The sequence below is a fragment of the Entelurus aequoreus genome, linkage group LG20 (genome assembly GCF_033978785.1).
Source record: "Entelurus aequoreus isolate RoL-2023_Sb linkage group LG20, RoL_Eaeq_v1.1, whole genome shotgun sequence".
NCBI lineage: Eukaryota > Metazoa > Chordata > Actinopteri > Syngnathiformes > Syngnathidae > Entelurus > Entelurus aequoreus.
In genome coordinates, this window is record NC_084750.1 from 30,604,170 (window position 1) to 30,626,896 (window position 22,727).

Below are 22,727 nucleotides of genomic sequence, written 5' to 3' on the forward strand. Positions count from 1 at the left end.
AAGCTTAGAGTTAAGAATCACTGCTTAGGGCTTTTCCAGGAATTGAACCCAGGACCTCTCCCACCCAAAGTGAGAATCATACCACTAGACCAACAAGCCCTATGTTACATTACACCAAATTCTCAAAAGAGTTTATATTTTATCTGTGGAGACGACCTGTAACTGCACTTTTATTAACAAAAAATTTGATTCACAACAATTTTCATTGATCCCCTGAGTGTGCGCAGTTTGGAAAATGTTGTTAAATGTTCAAGAAACTGTTAAGGGCTTGCCCGGGAATTGAACACGGGATCTCTCGCACCAAAGCGAGAATCATACGACTAGACCAACAAGCCACAAAAAATTAACTTTCAACAAAAATTCTCATGAATTGTGAGATTTTAACAAGGAACAATCTAAAACTAGGTTTGTATATTGGCCTTTTACCACTAATTTAAAGGTATGGTTATTTTAATGCAAAAAATAACTAAGGGTTACAAGCTCTTTCGTAAACAATTAGAGCTCGTAATTTGAGGGCACACTGTACTTGACTTTATACATTTTCATTGATCCCTTGAGGGGGGGCAATTTGGAAAATTAAGCTGAGAGTTCAAATGCACTGTTAAGGGCTTGTCCGGGAATTAAACCCGGGACCTCTCGCTACCTAAGCGAGAATCATACGACTCGACCAACAAGCCGCAAAATATGCACTTTCAACAAAAATTCTCATGAATTGTGAGATTTTAACAGGGAACACAATCTAAAACTACGTTAGTATATTGATCTTTTACCACTAATTTAAAGGTAAGGCTATTTTGATGCAAAAAAAAAGAACTAAGGCTTACAAGCTCTTTCGTAAACAATTAGAGTTTCTAAATTGAGGTCCCACTGTTTTTGATTTTATACATTTTCATTGATCCCTTGAGGGTGGGCAATTTGGAAAAATAAGCTTAGAGCTAAGAATCACTGCTTAGGGCTTTTCCAGGAATTGAACCCAGGACCTCTCCCACCCAAAGTGAGAATCATACCACTAGACCAACAAGCCCTATGTTACATTACACCAAATTCTCAAAAGAGTTTATATTTTATCTGTGGAGACGACCTGTAACTGCACTTTTATTAACAAAAAATTTGATTCACAACAATTTTCATTGATCCCTTGAGTGTGCGCAGTTTGGAAAATTTAGCTGAGAGTTCAACGAACTGTTAAGGGCTTGCCCGGGAATTGAACCCGGGATCTCTCGCACCAAAGCGAGAATCATACGACTAGACCAACAAGCCACAAAAAATTAACTTTCAACAAAAATTCTCATGAATTGTGAGATTTTAACAAGGAACAATCTAAAACTAGGTTTGTATATTGGCCTTTTACCACTAATTTAAAGGTATGGTTATTTTAATGCAAAAAATAACTAAGGGTTACAAGCTCTTTCGTAATCAATTAGAGCTCGTAATTTGAGGTCACACTGTACTTGATTTTATACATTTTCATTGATCCCTTGAGGGGGGGCAATTTGGAAAATTAAGCTGAGAGTTCAAAAGCACTGTTAAGGGCTTGTCCGGGAATTGAACCCGGGACCTCTCGCACCCTAAGCGAGAATCATACGACTAGACCAACAAGCCACAAAAAATGAATTTTCTACAAAAATTCTCATGTATTGTGAGATTTTAACAGGGAACACAATCTAAAACTAAGTTTTTATATGGGCCTTTTACTTGATTTTATACATTTTCATTGATCCCTTGAGGGGGGGCAATTTGGAAAATTAAGCTTGGAGTTTAGAATCACTGCTTAGGGCTTGTTTAGGAATTGAACCCAGAACCTCTCCCACCCAAAGCGAGAATCATACCACTAGACCTACGTTAAAGTACACCAAATTCTCAAAAAAGTTTACTTTTTATTTGTGGAGACGACCTGTAACTGCACTTTTATTAACAAAAAATTTGATTCACTAATATTTTCATTGATCCCTTGAGTGTGCGCAGTTCTTTCGTAATCAATTAGAGCTCGTAATTTCAGGTCCCACTGTACTTGATTTTATACATTTTCATTGATCCCTTGAGTGTGTGCTGTTTGGAAAATTGAGCTGAGAGTTCTAAAGCACTGTTAAGGGGTTGTCCGGGAATTGAACACTGGACCTCTCGCACCCTAAGCGAGAATCATACGACTAGACCAACAAGCCACAAAATGAACTATCAACAAAAATTGTCATGAATTGTGAGATTTTGACAGGGAACACAATCTAAAACTATGCAAGTATATTGGCCTTTTACCACTTATTTAAAGGTATGGCTATTTTGATGCAAAAAAAAGAACTAAGGCTTACAAGCTCTTTCGTAAACAATTAGAGTTTCTAAATTGAGGTCCCACTGTTTTTGATTTTATACATTTTCATTGATCCCTTGAGGGTGGGCAATTTGGAAAAATAAGCTTAGAGTTAAGAATCACTGCTTAGGGCTTTTCCAGGAATTGAACCCAGGACCTCTCCCACCCAAAGTGAGAATCATACCACTAGACCAACAAGCCCTATGTTACATTACACCAAATTCTCAAAAGAGTTTATATTTTATCTGTGGAGACGACCTGTAACTGCACTTTTATTAACAAAAAATTTGATTCACAACAATTTTCATTGATCCCTTGAGTGTGCGCAGTTTGGAAAATTTAGCTGAGAGTTCAACGAACTGTTAAGGGCTTGCCCGGGAATAGAACCCGGGATCTCTCGCACCAAAGCGAGAATCATACGACTAGACCAACAAGCCACAAAAATAAACTTTCAACAAAAATTCTCATGAATTGTGAGATTTTAACAAGGAACAATCTAAAACTAGGTTTGTATATTGGCCTCTTACCACTAATTTAAAGGTATGGTTATTTTAATGCAAAAAATAACTAAGGGTTACAAGCTCTTTCGTAATCAATTAGAGCTCGTAATTTGAGGTCACACTGTACTTGATTTTATACATTTTCATTGATCCCTTGAGGGGGGGCAATTTGGAAAATTAAGCTGAGAGTTCAAAAGCACTGTTAAGGGCTTGTCCGGGAATTGAACCCGGGACCTCTCGCACCCTAAGCGAGAATCATACGACTAGACCAACAAGCCACAAAAAATGAATTTTCTACAAAAATTCTCATGTATTGTGAGATTTTAACAGGGAACACAATCTAAAACTAAGTTTTTATATGGGCTTTTTACTTGATTTTATACATTTTCATTGATCCCTTGAGGGGGGGCAATTTGGAAAATTAAGCTTAGAGTTTAGAATCACTGCTTAGGGCTTGTTTAGGAATTGAACCCAGAACCTCTCCCACCCAAAGCGAGAATCATACCACTAGACCTACGTTAAAGTACACCAAATTCTCAAAAAAGTTTACTTTTTATTTGTGGAGACGACCTGTAACTGCACTTTTATTAACAAAAAATTTGATTCACTAATATTTTCATTGATCCCTTGAGTGTGCGCAGTTCTTTCGTAATCAATTAGAGCTCGTAATTTCGGGTCCCACTGTACTTGATTTTATACATTTTCATTGATCCCTTGAGTGTGTGCTGTTTGGAAAATTGAGCTGAGAGTTCTAAAGCACTGTTAAGGGGTTGTCCGGGAATTGAACACTGGACCTCTCGCACCCTAAGCGAGAATTATACGACTAGACCAACAAGCCACAAAATGACCTATCAACAAAAATTGTCATGAATTGTGAGATTTTGACAGGGAACACAATCTAAAACTATGCAAGTATATTGGCCTTTTACCACTTATTTAAAGGTATGGCTATTTTGATGCAAAAAAAAGAACTAAGGCTTACAAGCTCTTTCGTAAACAATTAGAGTTTCTAAATTGAGGTCCCACTGTTTTTGATTTTATACATTTTCATTGATCCCTTGAGGGTGGGCAATTTGGAAAAATAAGCTTAGAGTTAAGAATCACTGCTTAGGGCTTTTCCAGGAATTGAACCCAGGACCTCTCCCACCCAAAGTGAGAATCATACCACTAGACCAACAAGCCCTATGTTACATTACACCAAATTCTCAAAAGAGTTTATATTGTATCTGTGGAGACGACCTGTAACTGCACTTTTATTAACAAAAAATTTGATTCACAACAATTTTCATTGATCCCTTGAGTGTGCGCAGTTTGGAAAATTTAGCTGAGAGTTCAACGAACTGTTAAGGGCTTGCCCGGGAATTGAACCCGGGATCTCTCGCACCAAAGCGAGAATCATACGACTAGACCAACAAGCCACAAAAATTAACTTTCAACAAAAATTCTCATTAATTGTGAGATTTTAACAAGGAACAATCTAAAACTAGGTTTGTATATTGGCCTCTTACCACTAATTTAAAGGTATGGTTATTTTAATGCAAAAAATAACTAAGGGTTACAAGCTCTTTCGTAATCAATTAGACCTCGTAATTTGAGGTCACACTGTACTTGATTTTATACATTTTCATTGATCCCTTGAGGGGGGGCAATTTGGAAAATTAAGCTGAGAGTTCAAAAGCACTGTTAAGGGCTTGTCCGGGAATTGAACCCGGGACCTCTCGCACCCTAAGCGAGAATCATACGACTAGACCAACAAGCCACAAAAAATGAATTTTCTACAAAAACTCTCATGTATTGTGAGATTTTAACAGGGAACACAATCTAAAACTAAGTTTTTATATGGGCCTTTTACTTGATTTTATACATTTTCATTGATCCCTTGAGGGGGGGCAATTTGGAAAATTAAGCTTAGAGTTTAGAATCACTGCTTAGGGCTTGTTTAGGAATTGAACCCAGAACCTCTCCCACCCAAAGCGAGAATCATACCACTAGACCTACGTTAAAGTACACCAAATTCTCAAAAAAGTTTACTTTTTATTTGTGGAGACGACCTGTAACTGCACTTTTATTAACAAAAAATTTGATTCACTAATATTTTCATTGATCCCTTGAGTGTGCGCAGTTCTTTCGTAATCAATTAGAGCTCGTAATTTCAGGTCCCACTGTACTTGATTTTATACATTTTCATTGATCCCTTGAGTGTGTGCTGTTTGGAAAATTGAGCTGAGAGTTCTAAAGCACTGTTAAGGGGTTGTCCGGGAATTGAACACTGGACCTCTCGCACCCTAAGCGAGAATTATACGACTAGACCAACAAGCCACAAAATAAACTATCAACAAAAATTGTCATGAATTGTGAGATTTTGACAGGGAACACAATCTAAAACTACGCAAGTATATTGGCCTTTTACCACTTATTTAAAGGTATGGCTATTTTGATGCAAAAAAAAGAACTAAGGCTTACAAGCTCTTTCGTAAACAATTAGAGTTTCTAAATTGAGGTCCCACTGTTTTTGATTTTATACATTTTCATTGATCCCTTGAGGGTGGGCAATTTGGAAAAATAAGCTTAGAGTTAAGAATCACTGCTTAGGGCTTTTCCAGGAATTGAACCCAGGACCTCTCCCACCCAAAGTGAGAATCATACCACTAGACCAACAATCCCTATGTTACATTACACCAAATTCTCAAAAGAGTTTATATTTTATCTGTGGAGACGACCTGTAACTGCACTTTTATTAACAAAAAATTTGATTCACAACAATTTTCATTGATCCCTTGAGTGTGCGCAGTTTGGAAAATTTAGCTGAGAGTTCAACGAACTGTTAAGGGCTTGCCCGGGAATTGAACCCGGGATCTCTCGCACCAAAGCGAGAATCATACGACTAGACCAACAAGCCACAAAAAATTAACTTTCAACAAAAATTCTCATGAATTGTGAGATTTTAAGAAGGAACAATCTAAAACTAGGTTTGTATATTGGCCTCTTACCACTAATTTAAAGGTATGGTTATTTTAATGCAAAAAATAACTAAGGGTTACAAGCTCTTTCATAATCAATTAGAGCTCGTAATTTGAGGTCACACTGTACTTGATTTTATACATTTTCATTGATCCCTTGAGGGGGGGCAATTTGGAAAATTAAGCTGAGAGTTCAAAAGCACTGTTAAGGGCTTGTCCGGGAATTGAACCCGGGACCTCTCGCACCCTAAGCGAGAATCATACGACTAGACCAACAAGCCACAAAAAATGAATTTTCTACAAAAACTCTCATGTATTGTGAGATTTTAACAGGGAACACAATCTAAAACTAAGTTTTTATATGGGCCTTTTACTTGATTTTATACATTTTCATTGATCCCTTGAGGGGGGGCAATTTGGAAAATTAAGCTTAGAGTTTAGAATCACTGCTTAGGGCTTGTTTAGGAATTGAACCCAGAACCTCTCCCACCCAAAGCGAGAATCATACCACTAGACCTACGTTAAAGTACACCAAATTCTCAAAAAAGTTTACTTTTTATTTGTGGAGACGACCTGTAACTGCACTTTTATTAACAAAAAATTTGATTCACTAATATTTTCATTGATCCCTTGAGTGTGCGCAGTTCTTTCGTAATCAATTAGAGCTCGTAATTTCAGGTCCCACTGTACTTGATTTTATACATTTTCATTGATCCCTTGAGTGTGTGCTGTTTGGAAAATTGAGCTGAGAGTTCTAAAGCACTGTTAAGGGGTTGTCCGGGAATTGAACACTGGACCTCTCGCACCCTAAGCGAGAATCATACGACTAGACCAACAAGCCACAAAATGAACTATCAACAAAAATTGTCATGAATTGTGAGATTTTGACAGGGAACACAATCTAAAACTACGCAAGTATATTGGCCTTTTACCACTTATTTAAAGGTATGGCTATTTTGATGCAAAAAAAAGAACTAAGGCTTACAAGCTCTTTCGTAAACAATTAGAGTTTGTAAATTGAGGTCCCACTGTATTTGATTTTATACATTTTCATTGATCCCTTGAGTGGGGGCAATTTGGAAAATTAAGCTTAGAGTTTAGAATCACTGCTTAGGGCTTGTCCAGGAATTGAACCCGGGACCTCTCGCCCCCTAAGCGAGAATCATACCACTACACCAACAAGCCCTATGTTAAACTACACCAAATTCTCAAAAAAGTTTATATTTTTTCTGTGGAGACGACCTGCAACTGCACTTTTATTAACAAAAAATTTGATTCACTAATAATTTCATTGATCCCTTGAGTGTGCGCAGTTTGGAAAATTGAGTTGAGAGTTCAAAAGCACTGTTAAGGGCTTGTCCGGGAATTGAACCCGGGACCTCTCGCACCCTAAGCGAGAATCATACGACTAGACCAACAAGCCACAACGTGCCCATACGAGTCCCGGCCAGGGGACGGCGCCCCTCAACTGGGGAAGAAGCCAATGCATCCCGTCCGCACACCAGCCCCCAAACCAGCTGGCAAGCCAACGCCAGCCAGCCCCCACAACCCAACAAGCGCACAGATACCAGCCACAGTCCCCCAACCACTCCAACCCAACACAGCGACGCCAACCGCTGGCAGCACCACAGTAACCATCACCACCACCGCCCGTCCACAGTACAAACACCCGCGGTCGCTGAAACCGAAACAAAAAAAACGACCGACCCCGTAAACCACAACAACGCACACCCCCAGCTACCACCGAGGCCACCAACACACCTACCCCAACTCATCCACAGCCAGGCCAATCTAACCACCGGACATCCACACCCATACACACATACATACACACATTCAAATATACATACATACATGTATATACACCTACATACACATACACACATGCATGCATATACATATACACATACACCCCGCCCCACGCCCCAGGGGAAGGAGGAAGCCCACGGACACCCGGGGCCAGAGGGGCACGAGCCGCCCCCCCGCCCGACAGCGGCAAGGCCCCAGCCCCACGGGCGCAACCACCCACGAGAGGGACAGCCCCTCGCCCAACCCAAGGAGGCCGCCCCCAACAGCCCCACCCGCACCCCAACCCCCGCCCAGGCACCCCCATCCACCCCCGGCCGCCAGACCACTCACGGATCGGCCCGCTAGGCCGGAACCAGGGAACACACCCCAGGCCCACCCGACCCCGCGGCACACGGCCCCCCCAGCACCCATGACCCCCCACCCACGGAGCAAGACCCCCGGGACAGAGCCCCAGCCCCGGCCCCCATGGGAGTCAGGTCAGGAAATTAATTAGCGGCGTCCAAAGAGATCGGAATTCTGTCAGTTGTTGTTTTGATTCAGCAGACATTCTTTCCATAACTACATAATCTAATAAAATGTTTTTGTAAAGGTTTATACATAAATAATTTTTTGATTTCCAATTCATGAGAATAGTTTTCTTGGCGATGCCTAATGCATTTATAAGGAGGTATGTTTTGTTTATATCAAGATCAGTTGCAGAGAGATCACCCAACAGGCAGAGTGCGGGGGAGATGGGAATAGGAATCTGTAACGCTAATGATAGGTTCTCGCACACTCCAAGCCAAAAGTTACTCACGGGAGCACAGAACCACATTGAGTGTAAGTAGGTATCTACTTTATTATCTGAGCAGTGTACACAAATGTTAGAGTCAGCTAAACCCATGTTATACATTCTTAGACCGGTGTAATGTATTCTGTAATGTAATTTGAGCTGAATCTGTCGTAAATTCGGATTCTTAATCAAACGAGAAGTATTGAGGCATATTTGTTTCCAGAATTCTGGGTCAGAGCTTGTGGATACGTCTGAGTGCCATTTGGAAGTTGGGATACTTATGGTGTTATCTATTTTTGATAAGAGAGCATATAATTTGGATAAAGCTTTGGGGGCAGATGTTTTGAAGAATTTAACGGTCGTATGATTACTTTCCCATGTTGTCTTGTTGAATCTTGCGCTGATTACAGATTTGATTTGTATATATTCTAGGAATTTATTAGGATTGGTTGCATATTGTGTTATTAAACTTTTAAAAGAGATACAACTGTTTGCATTGATGATATCCCCAAGGCATCTCACTCCCTTATCATACCATGTTGGAAAGTTGAATGGCTTCTTGTTTAAAAGAAAATCAGGATTATTCCGAATAGGCGTAAATTGACAGGGAGTGAGCGGGGACCCAGTTATTTTCAAAAACTCCCACCAAGCTGTTAAGGTAGTGCGTATATTACAGTAATACTTTTAAAGCAGTTGGGTTTTCTGAGAATTTGGCTAATAAAGGGCAAGTTAGAAATTGGGATCTCCTGGCTAAGTGATTGTTCAATCTCTAACCATAAACTATCCAATAAAGTGGGATTGATCCATTTTATTTATTGTAGTTTATTTGCAAGGAAGTAATAGGAAAAGTTTGGGAGTTCTAGACCCCCATATTCTTTGGGTTTTTGTAAAGTTTTAAGGCTGATTCGTGCTGGTTTACTCTTCCAAAGAAACTGATTGATGTGTGAGTCTAGTGATTTAAACCAGATTTGAGAAGGTTTGGTTGGAATCATTGAAAAGAGATAATTAACCCTAGGCAAGACCATCATTTTCACGGTAGAAACCCTTCCCATAAGTGAGATTGGCAGTGTTTTCCAACGCGCCAGATCATCCTCAATCGATTTTAAGATTAGGGAGTAATTCAAGCGATTCAGATCTGACAATGTGGAGGATATATTGATTCCCAGGTATTTAATGTTCCCTTTATGCAGTGGAATCGATGAGGTGCTCTGAAAGTCTAAATTAATTGGTAACACAGTGGATTTGTACCAGTTGATGGAGTAATCTGAAATAGAACTGAATTTATTGATAAGTGAGATTGTATTTTGAAGAGAAGAATGTGGATTTTGTAAGAAAAGTAATACATCATCAGCATAAAGGCTTATTTTATGATGAACGGTTGCGATATGGATGCCTTTAATATTTGCATGCTGTCGAATTGCGGTTGCAAGAGGTTCAATAAATATAGCAAACAGTGACGGAGAAAGTGGACACCCTTGCCTTGTGCCCCTCATAAGATTAAACCTTGGGGAGATTTGGCCGTTCGTTCTAACCGAAGCTGTAGGGAAACTATATAGGACCTTGAACCATTCTACAAATGAGTCTCCAAATCCAAATTTCTGTAGAGTAGCTAAAAGAAAATTCCAATTCACTCTATCAAATGCTTTTTCAGCATCTAATGAAACAACAGCTGTTTTTAGATTATGAATAACAGAATAGTCTATCACATTGAGTAGACGGCGAACATTGTTGGACGATTGTCTCTCTTTGATGAAACCTGTTTGATCAGGATGTACTATATATGGAGTGACTTTTTCTAATCTTTGAGCTAATACTTTGCAGATAATTTTAAGATCAGCATTAATCAGGGGGATTGGCTGGTAACTGGATGGAAGTGTTGGGTCTTTATCAGGTTTTAGCAAGAGACTGATCATGGCAGAGTTCATATTTGGAGGAAGGAATGAGTTTTCTTTAATCTCTAAAGCCATTTTCGTAAATATCGGAGCTAGCAGTGACCAGAATGTTTTGTAGAACTCCACAGGGAACCCATCAGGCCCTGGTGCTTTATTGTTTGGCTACTGTTGAAGAGCATTGTGAAGTTCATCTACAGAAATAGCAATATCTAAATTTGATACCTGCCTTGTATTTAATTTAGGTAAGTCTATACCATTGAGAAATGTCTCAATGTCTGAAAGAGATGGGTCAATCTGGGGTGTATACAAGTTTCTGTAAAAGTCTCTAAATATGGAGTTAATTTCCTCAGGAACGTGCGTAATGTTCCCAGCTGAATCTTTAATGGATGGTATAGAGTTTGTTTTTTTGTTTAATTTTAGTTGGTTAGCCAAATATTTGCTTGGTTTATTGTCACGTTCAAATTTTTCTAAGCGTAACCTCTGGAGCAGGAATCGACTTTTCTTATCAATTATTTCTCTTAAATCTAATTTGAGTTTTCTCAGTTTGTTCAGAGTATGTTCATTTTGTGAGTTCGCATAAGCTATTTCTAATATTTTTATTTCATTTTCAAGTTCCTGTTCTAGTAAACGTTCCTTTTTTTTCTTGTATGATGAATAAGAAATTATTTTTCCTCGCATAACTACTTTCGCGGCCTCCCAGAGAACGCACGCCGTGATTTCTGGTTGATCATTAAAATCTAAAAAATCTGTCCATTCTTTCTCAAAATAGTTGAGGAAGTCTGGGTCCTTTAGTAATGATGTATTAAGTCTCCATTGTTTTATAGGTGCAGTGATAGTTTTGTTAGTGAGGGAAAGTGAGACAGGTGCATGGTCACTGATGATGATAGTGACCATGCACCATGATGTGAATGTTTGAGATGTCAGATAAAATTGAGCTACTAGTTAAAAAGTAATCAATGCGAGAGAATGAGTGGTGAACTGGGGAAAAATGCGTGTATTCCCTAAGAGTGCGGTGATAAGAACGCCAGGCATCGCAAAGACCATAATCGTTCATATATTGCTTAAGTGACTCCCAGTCACTCTGGACCGATCTATATTTGGATTAAATACTAAGTTGAGGTCCCCTCCTAGAATCAAGCAGTGGTTTGAGTGAGGAGAAAGTGAAGAGAAGAAAGTGTGAAAAAAGGAGGGGTCATCAACATTTGGACCATAAATGTTGGCGATACATAAGTTTCTCCCGTCAACAGAAATATTAAGAATGATGTATCTTCCCTCTATGTCAGTAATGGAGTTATGGAATGTAAAGTTGACCTTTCTACTAATGAGAATGGCTACGCCTCTCTGTTTGGAGTTGTAACTAGCAAAGTATGTGTGTGGGTATTGCGATGAATGCAGTTTTGAGGTATCGGACTTGGAGAGGTGAGTCTCTTGTAGTAAAGCAATGTCTGCTTGCATGCTCTTCAAATGATTAAGAATTTTTATATTTTTTTCCTTTGACCCGACTCAACGCACATTCCAAGTGACAAACTGCACAGTGGACATACTAAACTAGACTGTAACTAAGTGTGTGGATGTATGTGTGTACTTAATGTGTAAATAATGCATGTCTGTATCTGAATGTAAGCCTATCAAGCATATATGTAGGTGTGTATAGTGTGTATAGTTGTGTATGTATTAGCTGTGAGTGTAAATGCTGATGACGACAAGTGGACACACACAACAGGTGGAGAAATAGAAAGAGAAAAACAAAACATAAAAGAAAAAGAAAAGAAGAGAGTGGTGTATTAAACAGGTAGTGAAATAAGTGACATAAAAAGGAAAACAAAAAAGTAAAACCGTAAACATGTTGGTTTACCGAAAGAGAGAGAGAGAGCGTATGGTGTTTACGTGTGCGCTATGATGACGCACAGGTGTATTGTGAGCAAGAGGGGGGAAAAAGAGAAGAATTGAAGCATAATGAAATAACAAAAGGAAAAAAAAATACAACATTTACCGTGTTTCAGACGCTAATAATACAACCACGGCATGGCTTCCGGATCACGGTAAAGTTGGCCGTTGATGAAAAGTTTATCCACCGCGATGACTGCACGGCATCCTTCGGTGATAAACTTCTTGCGAAGCGGAAACAGATGACGGCGTCTGTCGGGAATTTCCTTTGGAAACTGGTCGTTGATGCTGAAGTTGGATCCTTTCAGCTCTCGGCCCTGGTTCCTCACTCGCTCCTTCTGCTTGAAGTGTTCGAATTTGGCTATGATGGGTCTCTGCCTCCTGTTCGCCGGCTTTTCTGCTCCAAGCCGGTGGACGCGATGGAAGGTGATGTTCCTGATGGTGTCTGCTGGAAGCTTGAGCTGATGTTCCATGAAGGACTTAATGGTTTCCTCTGGATCTTCCTCTGTCTTTTCCGGTATTCCCGCGAAGACCAGATTGTCCCTCATGCTTCTCGCCTGGAGGTCCAGCATCGTCTCCTTCATGCTCCTGTTGTCCCGGGTGAGTTGCGTCACTCCGTCGGTGAGGGATTTTACGGTCTCACGAAGAGCGGCGTTCTCCTTGGCAAGAGACATAACCTGCTGTTGTCCGGATTCCAAACTCTCTCGGATGGCTTGGAATTCTTTGTGGAGCACCTCGACACGTGCAAGGCGGCCATCCAAACAAGTCAGCCTCTTGTCGATGGAATCCAGGATGTCGGTGAAGTTTGTACCGGGCGGTGACACATGGCCAGGTGAGTCCTCCGGGCGGCTTCTTTTAGACGTTGGCGTCTTAGGGCTTCCCCATGACGAGACGGTCTCTTCGACGTAGCCTTCAAGTGCCTCCAGATTTTGATATTTAAGTTTTATTTGCTTTATTTTCTGAATAAATCAGAATTGTTTGGCAGCTGAGTGTGACACTTGACTCTATTTTTTTCCCCGCGTCACGTACGCTCTCTCTCTCGTGAGACAACAGCATTACTGACGCATCTGACGCACCTTACTGACCTAAGGTCAAAAAATTTGATTCACTACAATTTTCATTGATCCCTTGAGTGTGCGCAGTTTGGAAAATTGAGCTGAGAGTTCAACGCACCATTAAGGGCTTGTCCGGAAATTGAATACAGGACCTCTCGCACCCTAAGCGAGAATCATACGACTAGACCAACAAGCCCCAAAAAATCTGTTTTCAACAAAAATTCTCATGAATTGTGAGATTTTAACAAGGAACAATCTAAAACTAGGTTTGTATATTGGCCTTTTACCACTAATTTAAAGGTATGGCCATTTTAATGCAAAAAAAGAACTGAGGGTTACCAGCTCTTTCGTAAACAATTAGAGTTTGTAAATTGAGATCCCACTGTATTTGATTTTATACATTTTCATTGATCCCTTGAGTGTGCACAGTTTGGAAAATTGAACTGAGAGTTCAAAAGCACTGTTAAGGGCTTGTCCGGGAATTGAACCCGGGACCTCTCGCACCCTAAGCGAGAATCATACGACTAGACCAACAAGCCACAAAAAATGACTTTTCAACAAAAATTCTCATGAATTGTGAGATTTTAACAGGGAACACAATCTAAAACTACGTTAGTATATTGGCCTTTTACCACTAATTTAAAAGTATGGCTATTTTGATGCAAAAAAAGAACTAAGGGTTACAAGCTCTTTCGTAATCAATTAGAGCTCGTAATTTGAGGTCCCACTGTATTTGATTTTATACATTTTCATTGATCCCTTGAGGGGGGGGCAATTTGGAAAATTAAGCTTAGAGTTTAGAAACACTGCTTAGCAGAGGTGGGACCAAGTCATTGCTTTGCAAGTCACAAGTAAGTCTCAAGTCTTTGCCCTCAAGTCTCGAGTCAAGTCCCGAGTCAAGACAGGCAAGTCCCGAGTCAAGTCCAAAGTCAAGACTGGAAAGTCTCAAGTCAAGTCACAAGTCCTGCATTTTGAGTTTCGAGTCCTTTCAAGTCCTTTTAACCACAGACTAATATTTTTACACGGATTGTGTATGCTTTTAAACCGCTGTATTTATTTATTAAAACAAGTGCATTTGAAATAGCAGGAAAAAAAATAGTACTGACATTGCAATTCATAATAGCACTATTAACCAGTCATTTTAATAGTTTAAACAATTTTAAACATTTAACTCATTCCTTTACAGAATAAACACATTTGCAAAAACAAGTGCAACTGTACTTATTTGTACAAAAGTGTTAACATTGTATTTCCATGGCATATTGCATTGTAACTAGTTCCACAGCAGTTTCTATTCTGTTCTTACCTTATCTCATTGATCTCATCTCATACTGTACGTGTGTTTATGTGTGCGTACATATGAAAAACATAACAAATACATGAACATAACAATGAACAGAGTTTTACTTTTTAGATGTCAGGGCCCTATGCAATATGTACACATATTCTTAATATAGTAAACATTTTAACTGACCTTTATTTGACTATGTTTGTCTTTTTGTAGGTGGCTAAAATACACGGTGCTGCTGACCGCCGTCTAACGTTATGTTACTGTGTGTGATACATTGACTAACGTAACGTTATGTGTAGGTACCTCATGCAACCCTGCTTAAAAAAATCACTTGATAAAAAGTATGAATAAGGTAGCAAACTGCAGTGGACGCAACAGATTGCTGTGTTTGAAATGATGTTATAACCATAGACATCTTATAAGTAGACGCAGTATTGGTTGCTGTGACGCGAGCATATTGCATCTTGAAGTGGTGATGAGGAGCCGGCGAGCAGCCTAAACTGACAGTTGACAGGTAGAAAACAAAGATGCCGGGCTGGTGTTCAGCGTTTTCCTGCTCAAATGAGCGGACTGTTGAAAATAGGAATCGGGGGATTACTTTTCACAAGTAAGATTTAACATTAATGTACTATTGGTTGTATTTTATGAAAATAACATTACCACATAGTTGAGAAGGAGCAAAGATCTTCAATATTTGTATGTGAAAATCACAAATAAATCTTATGGGGGAGGATGACGACCCTACAGGGATTTGCTTTACAAACTTTCAGACCCACCTAAAACAAAATTCACCAGCCGCCACTGATTATGATGCATTCTCATTTTAGGCAAAATATAAGACAATACTTTCTTAACAGTATAATTGTAACCAGGAATAAGTCTTCAAGTAACAATATTCAAATACAAACATTGTTGGGTAAGACAGCATTTGGTTTTATTCTGAATCCAGTGAAACAGATTGGTGGTTTTAGCTGATATAAAGACTTTCAGGTGTTTATATATGTTTAAGTATTTGGCAGACGCTTTTATCCAAAGTGACATACATAAAAAATACATATATAACAATCACTGTAAACATGATAATTTAAGGGAAGAATGTAATACAAAGTATCAATACAAAGTGTCAAGACAGAATAAACTCTCTGCTGCTGCAGCAACAGAGATACGGTCTATAAGATATATAGATATCTAATGTATTCATACATTGTTTATGTAGGATATACGCATGTATATATAACGTAATTATATTGTTTCTTCAACTTAAAAAATAGCTGACCTTTTTTTCCCCCCTTCTCTGGGCTTATATTCCCGGTTTTGATCTCGGACGTCTGGTCACTTATAGCATATAAGAATATTATATTACTGTTAAGCAAACTATGAATAATAAAACATGTGTCCGTTATCATAGCTACACGTATGACAAAAAAGCGTGTGAAAATGAGTGGTATTCAGTGAGGTAAAATGAATTAAATGCGCTGACAGTTCATTGCTCCTGCCAAATGAATTGGAGCGGATCACCACTCCAAGATGGCGGCCCCGCGTCTCGTCTGCGCCAGTAAGCAGTAGCGCTCGATGCAGCGTACCCTTATAAGATGTCTATGGTTATGACGTTAGCAGTGAGTTTACAGCCTCACTGATTTAACTACACAGCAAATAAAAGTCACGTTACTTAGCCAATAAACGTTATCTTACATTCAAAACTTACCCTTCTTTGTGCAACTTCAAATGTCGAACGAAGTTGGAAGTTGTTGCGTCTCCGTCTGTAATATTCGAACTGCGTGATTTGCATACGGCAATTCCTTTTTTGTTGACCAAGTCGTAGTTTTTATACCCGAACGAAACCAACTTTGTTATAAATCTCTCTCACTGGCGCGTTGTTTGACAACTCTTGTTCATTGGTTGTCCTGCAATTTGATTGGCTGAATGCTGTGTGATGAAAACAATGTAGATCTAATTTGATTGGCTGTTGTACTGCGAGCACACACGCTGACACGCAGCACACACGCTGATAGACAGACACGTACAAAATGAAAGCTACGGAGCGCTCCCAAATAACTTTTTAAGCTTTAGGTTTTGGGGAAAGTAGCAAGTCATGTCAAGTCAAAAGGCTCAAGTCCAAGTGAAGTCACAAGTCATTGATGTTAAAGTCTAAGTCGAGTTGCAAGTCTCTTTACATTTTGTCAAGTCGAGTCTAAAGTCAGCAAATTCATGACTCCAGTCCAAGTCATGTGACTCGAGTCCACACCTCTGCTGCTTAGGGCTTGTCCAGGAATTGAACCCAGGACTTCTCGCACCCAAAGCGAGAATCATACCACTAGACCAACAAGCCTTATATTAAAGAGCACCAAATTCTCAAAAAAGTTTATATTTTATCCGTGGAGACGACCTGTAACTGCACTTTTATTAACACAAAATTTGATTCACAACAATTTTCATTGATCCCTTGAGTGTGCGCAGTTTGGAAGATTTAGCTGAGAGTTCAAAGCACCATTAAGGGCTTGTCCGGGAATTGAACCCGGGACCTCTCGCACCCTAAGCGAAAATCATACGACTAGACCAACAAGCCCCAAAAAGCCTATTTTCAACAAAAATTCTCATGAATTGTGAGATTTTAACAAGGAACACAATCTAAAACTAAGTTTGTATATTGGCCTTTTACCATTAATTTAAAGGTATTTGCATGTGACAGCATGCTTCTAGCTGCTTCAACTAATGTCCTGTTTTTTCTTTCTGCAACACCATTTTGTTGTGGTGAGTGAGGTACAGTCATTTCATGGTGGATGCCTTGAGATATCAAATATTCTTGAAACTCCTTTGATGTGTACTCACCACCATTATCTGTCCTCAGCCTTGTGACGCTTAGACCAAACTCATTTGAGAATGTTCTCTCAAATTCCTTCCATGTTGCCCAATTCTCTGGTCCGCTCAGTCTGTCAATAAACATCTTATCCTCCATTGTGAGTTCCCACAATACCGTTTATCTTCACACAAAGTCCGTGCACAACAGCTTTTTAGCGACGATCTGGGCCCATAACCTGTTCTTCGGCAGAGTTTTTATTAACTGGCAAACACACAGAGAGCAATTGCATACAAAGTGAAATGAAAATGATAAACAGTACAACAGTGCCATCTATTCGAAAAACTACTGCATTGTAACAGTCACATACCTAGGTTCCATTCTAGAGGCTAATCTTTCCTGTGATAAAATGGCAACCAAGGTAATCAAAAAGGTCAACCAACGAACGAAATTTCTCTACAGTATCTCCTCCCTGGTCAACAAAAGCACCATGAGGATTCTGGCAGGAACTCTCGTTCAACCCTTTTTCGATTACGCATGCACCTCCTGGTACCCTAGCACCTCCAAAACCCTCAAATCTAAACTCTTACTTCTAGACCTCCACCCCAGATCCCACCTCACTCCTACCCACTGCTCCAAAGTGGGCTGGCTCAGGGTGGAGGACAGAGTTAAACAACTTGCACTGAGCCTAGTCTATAAAATCCGCTACACCTCCCTGATACCGAAGTACATGTCAAACTACTTCCTTAACGTAAATGACCGCCATAACCACAACACCAGTGGGAGTTCCACTAACCACGTTAAACCCAGATTCCGAACTAACAAAGGTCTTAACTCATTCTCTTCCTATGCCACATCAATGTGGAATGCGCTCCCAACAGGTATAAAAGAAAGGGCATCTCTATCCTCCTTCAAAACCGCAATTAAAGTTCACCTCCAGGCAGCTACAACCCTAAACTAACACCCTCCCCGGATTGTTAATAATCAAATGTAAACAATCAAATGCAGATACTTTTTCTTATGCCTTCTGATCTCTCTCTCTCTCTCTCTCTCTCTCTCTCTCTCTCTCTCTCTCTCTCTCTCTCTCTCTCTCTCTCTCTCTCTCTCTCTCTCTCTCTCTCTCTCTCTCTCTCTCTGCCCACTACTTGCTGTCCATATCCTACCAAGTCAGACCTACACTGTTCCAATATCCATTTCTCTGTTCTCAATTGTTGATGACTGATGATAACAACCAAACCTTCAGCGATCCTTGAAGTCATCGTAGTTTGTTTACATGTACAATTTTCTCAGACGCTGCCACAGAAAGACATGTTTTATGCCGCTCCTTCTTTGTCTCATTTTGTCCACCAAATGTTTTATGCTGTGCGTGAATGCACAAAGGCGAGCTTTGTTGATATTATAGACTTGTTCGAGTGCTAATCAGGCATATTTGATCAGTGCATGACAGCAAGCTAATCGATGCTAACATGCTATTTAGGCTAGCTGTATGTACGTATTGCATCATTATGCCTCCTTTGTAGGTATATTTGAGCTCATTTAATATCCTTTACTTTTATCCTCTTTGTATATAATTTAGTTTTGCATGTCTCCATCCATACATCCATTTTCTACCGCTTATCCGTTTCGGGGTCGCGGGGGGTGCTGGAGCCTATCTCAGCTACAATCGGGCGGAAGGCGGGGTACATGGGGTACACCCTGGACAAGTCGTATGTCTTTGGACATATTATCTGTATGTAATATTGGCTGCATTTCAGATAGTTGTTTGTGTGCCATGTTGTTCCAGACCACAGCAAACAGTACCTAGCTTGCCAAAGATTGTAATAAATCCATTAAAAAAAGACAGCCTGCCATTTCCTTTAACTTGGACACACACATCTATACTTTTGGCCATTATAAGTCAGTAATTTCCAGGAGTTATCTCACCTTCTGAAAAGCCTCTGTTTTACTAATGGCTTCTAATGTTGCAAAATTGTGTAGAATAAAAATGAAAATACAACATTTCTGTCAACGAAGATTTGCTTCAGCCTGCGACACATAGTCATTTTGATAGTAGGCTATTATAGCTAATATCAACACTTACGTCATGTGTTGCCTTCATTATAAGACTTATATATAGGCTTTTCATTTTTTGCGGCTCCAGACAGATTTTTTTTTTATATTTTTGGTCCAATATGGCTCTTTCAACATTTTGGGTTGCCAACCCCTGCACTGGACCAACAAGCCTTATGTTAAATTCCACCAAATTCTCAAAAAAGTTTATATTTTATCTGTGAAGACAACCTGTAACTATACTTTTATTGACAAAAAATTTGATTCACTACAATTTTCATTGATCCCTTGAGTGTGCGCAGTTTGGAAAATTGAGCCGAGAGTTCGACGCACCATTAAGGGATTGTCCGGGAATTGAACCCAGGACCCCTCGCACCCTAAGCGAGAATCATACGACTGGACCAACAAGCCCCAAAAAACCTGTTTTCAACAAAAATGCTCATGAATTGTGAGATTTTAACAAGGAACACAATCTAAAACTAAGTTTGTATATTGGCCTTTTACCACTAGTTTAAAGGTATGGCTATTTTGATGCAAAAAAAAAGAAGAACTAAGGGTTACAAGCTCTTTCGTAAACATTTAGAGTTTGTAAATTGAGGTCCCACTGTATTTGATTTTTAAAAATTTCATTGATCCCTTGAGGTTGTGCAATTTGAAAAATTAAGCTTAGAGTTTAGAATCACTGCTTCGGGCTTGTCCAGGAATTGAACCCAAGATCTCTCGCACCCAAAGCGAGAATCATACCACTAGACCAGGGGTCGGCAACCCTCGGCTCTGGAGCCGCATGCGGCTCTTTGACCACTCTGATGCAGCTCAGCAGCATACTTGCCGACCCTCCCGATTTTCCCAGGAGACTTACAGATCTCAGTGCCTCTTTTAGAAATCTCCCGGGTTAAATATTCTCCAGTTATCACCTTAACAACTTAATCAAGGGCGTGCCAATATAGCATTGCATTTTCTGATCCTCTATAGCCTGTACAAACACCGTGCCAGCCCGTCCACATGGTATATGTAGCTTTTACTTGCACACGTAAGAGACAGCAAGGCATACTTGGTCAACAGCCACACAGCTTACACTGACGGTGACCGTATAAAACAACTTTAACACTGTTACGTTACAAATATGCGCCACACTGTGAACCCACACCAAAAAAGAATGACAAACACATTTCTGGAGAACATCCGCACCGTTAAACAACATAAATACAACAGAACGAATACCCAGAATCCCATGCAGCCCTAACTCTTCCAGTCTACATTGTACACCCCCGCTACCACCACCACCCCCCCCCACACATCAACCCCCCTCCCCACCCCCCTTCGTGCATCGGTTGAGGTGGGCGGGGTTTGGTGGTAACGGGGGTGTACAATGTAGACCGGAAGAGTTAGGGCTGCATGGGATTCTGGGTATTAGATGTGTTGTGTTTATGTTGTGTTACGGTGCAGATGTTCTCCAGAAATGTGTTTGTCATTCTTTTTTGGTGTGGGTTCACAGTGTGGCGCATATTTGTAACGTAACAGTGTTAAAGTTTTGTTAAAGTTGTTTTATACGGTCACCGTCAGTGTGTAAGCTGTGTGACTGTTGACTAAGTATGCCTTGCTGTTACTTACGCGTGTAAGCAGAAGCTGCATTCAACATGTGGCCGATCAGGTACGCTGTTTGCAAAGACTGTAGAGGGCGCTAAAAACAGTACCAACACGCCCTACATTTCAGTTCTCTCCTGGAAAGACTGTGAGAGTTGGCAAGTATGACGCTGTCAAGCGCCGTTAAAGTAAAACTTGCGGGCCGTACTAACATTAAATTGTCTTAATAAGGTGCGGGCCGGAGCGTGTGTCTGAGACCCTTGGTTTAAACATAGCCCAAAAGTTAAAAAAAAAAGCTTTGTATGCAGTGTTATTTCATTTTAAATTTCAAAAGAGTTTTGTGGCTCCCATTATTATCTTTAATTTGTGAAACTCGTCAAAATGGCTCTTTGAGTGGTAAAGGTTGCCGACCCCTGCACTAGACCAACAAGCCCTATGTTTAATTCCACCAAATTCTCAAAAAAAGTTAATATTTTATCCGTGGAGACGACCTGTAACTGCACTTTTATTGACAAAAAATTAGATTCACTACAATTTTCATTGATCCCTTGAGTGTGCCCAGTTGGGAAAATTGAGCTGAGAGTTCAAAGCACCATTAAGGGCTTGTCCGGGAATTGAACCCGGGACCTCTCGCACCCTAAGCGAGAATCGTACGACTAGACCAACAAGCCCCCAATAATCCACTTTCAACAAATATTCTCAAGAATTGTGAGATTTTAACAGGGAACACAATCTATAACTGCGTTAGTATATTGCACTTTTACCATTAATTTAAAGGTATGGCTATTTTGATGCAAAAAAAAAGAACTAAGGGTTACAAGCTGTTTCGTAAACATTTAGAGTTTGTAAATTGAGGTCCCACTGTATTTGATTTTTAAAAATGTCATTGATCCCTTGAGGGTGTGCAATTTCGAAAATCAAGCTTAGAGTTTAAAATCACTGCTTAGGGCTTATCCAGGAATTGAACCCAGGACCTGTCGCACCCAAAGCGAGAATCATACGACTAGACCAACAAGCCCCGAGCACGCAACTGCGGCTGCTTGGCAACCAGCCACACCCCACTTAATAAAATTATATTTTATTTTAGAGCACATCCACATCCCTATTCACCTAGGCAACCCCAGGAAATGTATATAATTCGGCATTATCAGTTTACGTTCACGCGCAGGTATAAGGCGCCGCGCTCCGGTCTCGTCTGCTGGTGCGCGAGCCCGGTAATTAGACAGCTGTGTCAAATCAAGGAGGACAAAAGACGCCAGCGCAGAGTGGAGAAAGGTTTGGTTCATTACAGATAACACAGAGTTGTGCCAAAAGTGTACTATAACCAAAAGTTGAACGGACAGCCGGTAAGATTGCACTTTATTTCTCCTTGTGGGTGTGGCGCACCTGTTGCGCTGGTGAGATGGGGGAGTCTATGTATGTAGCGTGCTTAGTCTGGAGGCTAAATACACACGGTGTTTTGCGTAACTGTTGTTTGGTAGGTAAGTGTTGATATTCTTTGCTTAGTTTGATAAATGTTGGAGCAGTTTGCTTCATCAGGAGGGTGAAGTCGCTCAACTTAAAGTGTTGGATTTAACTGTGTTGGATCATTGGCTGCTGGTGAGGGCATAGAAAAGGGGTATTTTTCTACCAGTAGACAGCGTTTAAGATTGAGTGTTTCACTGCTAAATTAATAATATATTTATATTGGATATGGATTTTAAATATGTATCTAAAATAGGTGGTTAATTGGTTAGGTATTTATGTATTTGCATATTGGGTTTTCTGCTGCATTTATCTATTGTGTTTCTGGTGTTAAATGTATTGTATATGTATCTTGGTGCACT

General features: G+C 40.1%; 7 non-coding genes across 7 annotated transcripts; all 7 read right to left on the minus strand.

The window, feature by feature from the left end:
• Positions 1–1,530: 1,530 nt before the first annotated feature.
• On the minus strand, positions 1,531–1,602 carry trnap-agg (transfer RNA proline (anticodon AGG)). The gene has a single exon. It is a non-coding gene; the product is annotated as a tRNA-Pro (tRNA).
• A 1,409-nt stretch (positions 1,603–3,011) lies between these two features.
• trnap-agg (transfer RNA proline (anticodon AGG)) lies at positions 3,012–3,083 on the minus strand. The gene has a single exon. It is a non-coding gene; the product is annotated as a tRNA-Pro (tRNA).
• Positions 3,084–4,492: 1,409 nt separating this feature from the next.
• trnap-agg (transfer RNA proline (anticodon AGG)) lies at positions 4,493–4,564 on the minus strand. Its single transcript has one exon. It is a non-coding gene; the product is annotated as a tRNA-Pro (tRNA).
• A 1,410-nt stretch (positions 4,565–5,974) lies between these two features.
• On the minus strand, positions 5,975–6,046 carry trnap-agg (transfer RNA proline (anticodon AGG)). The gene has a single exon. It is a non-coding gene; the product is annotated as a tRNA-Pro (tRNA).
• A 1,070-nt stretch (positions 6,047–7,116) lies between these two features.
• trnap-agg (transfer RNA proline (anticodon AGG)) lies at positions 7,117–7,188 on the minus strand. Its single transcript has one exon. It is a non-coding gene; the product is annotated as a tRNA-Pro (tRNA).
• A 6,459-nt stretch (positions 7,189–13,647) lies between these two features.
• Positions 13,648–13,719, minus strand: trnap-agg (transfer RNA proline (anticodon AGG)). Its single transcript has one exon. It is a non-coding gene; the product is annotated as a tRNA-Pro (tRNA).
• A 3,009-nt stretch (positions 13,720–16,728) lies between these two features.
• Positions 16,729–16,800, minus strand: trnap-ugg (transfer RNA proline (anticodon UGG)). Its single transcript has one exon. It is a non-coding gene; the product is annotated as a tRNA-Pro (tRNA).
• Positions 16,801–22,727: the final 5,927 nt, after the last annotated feature.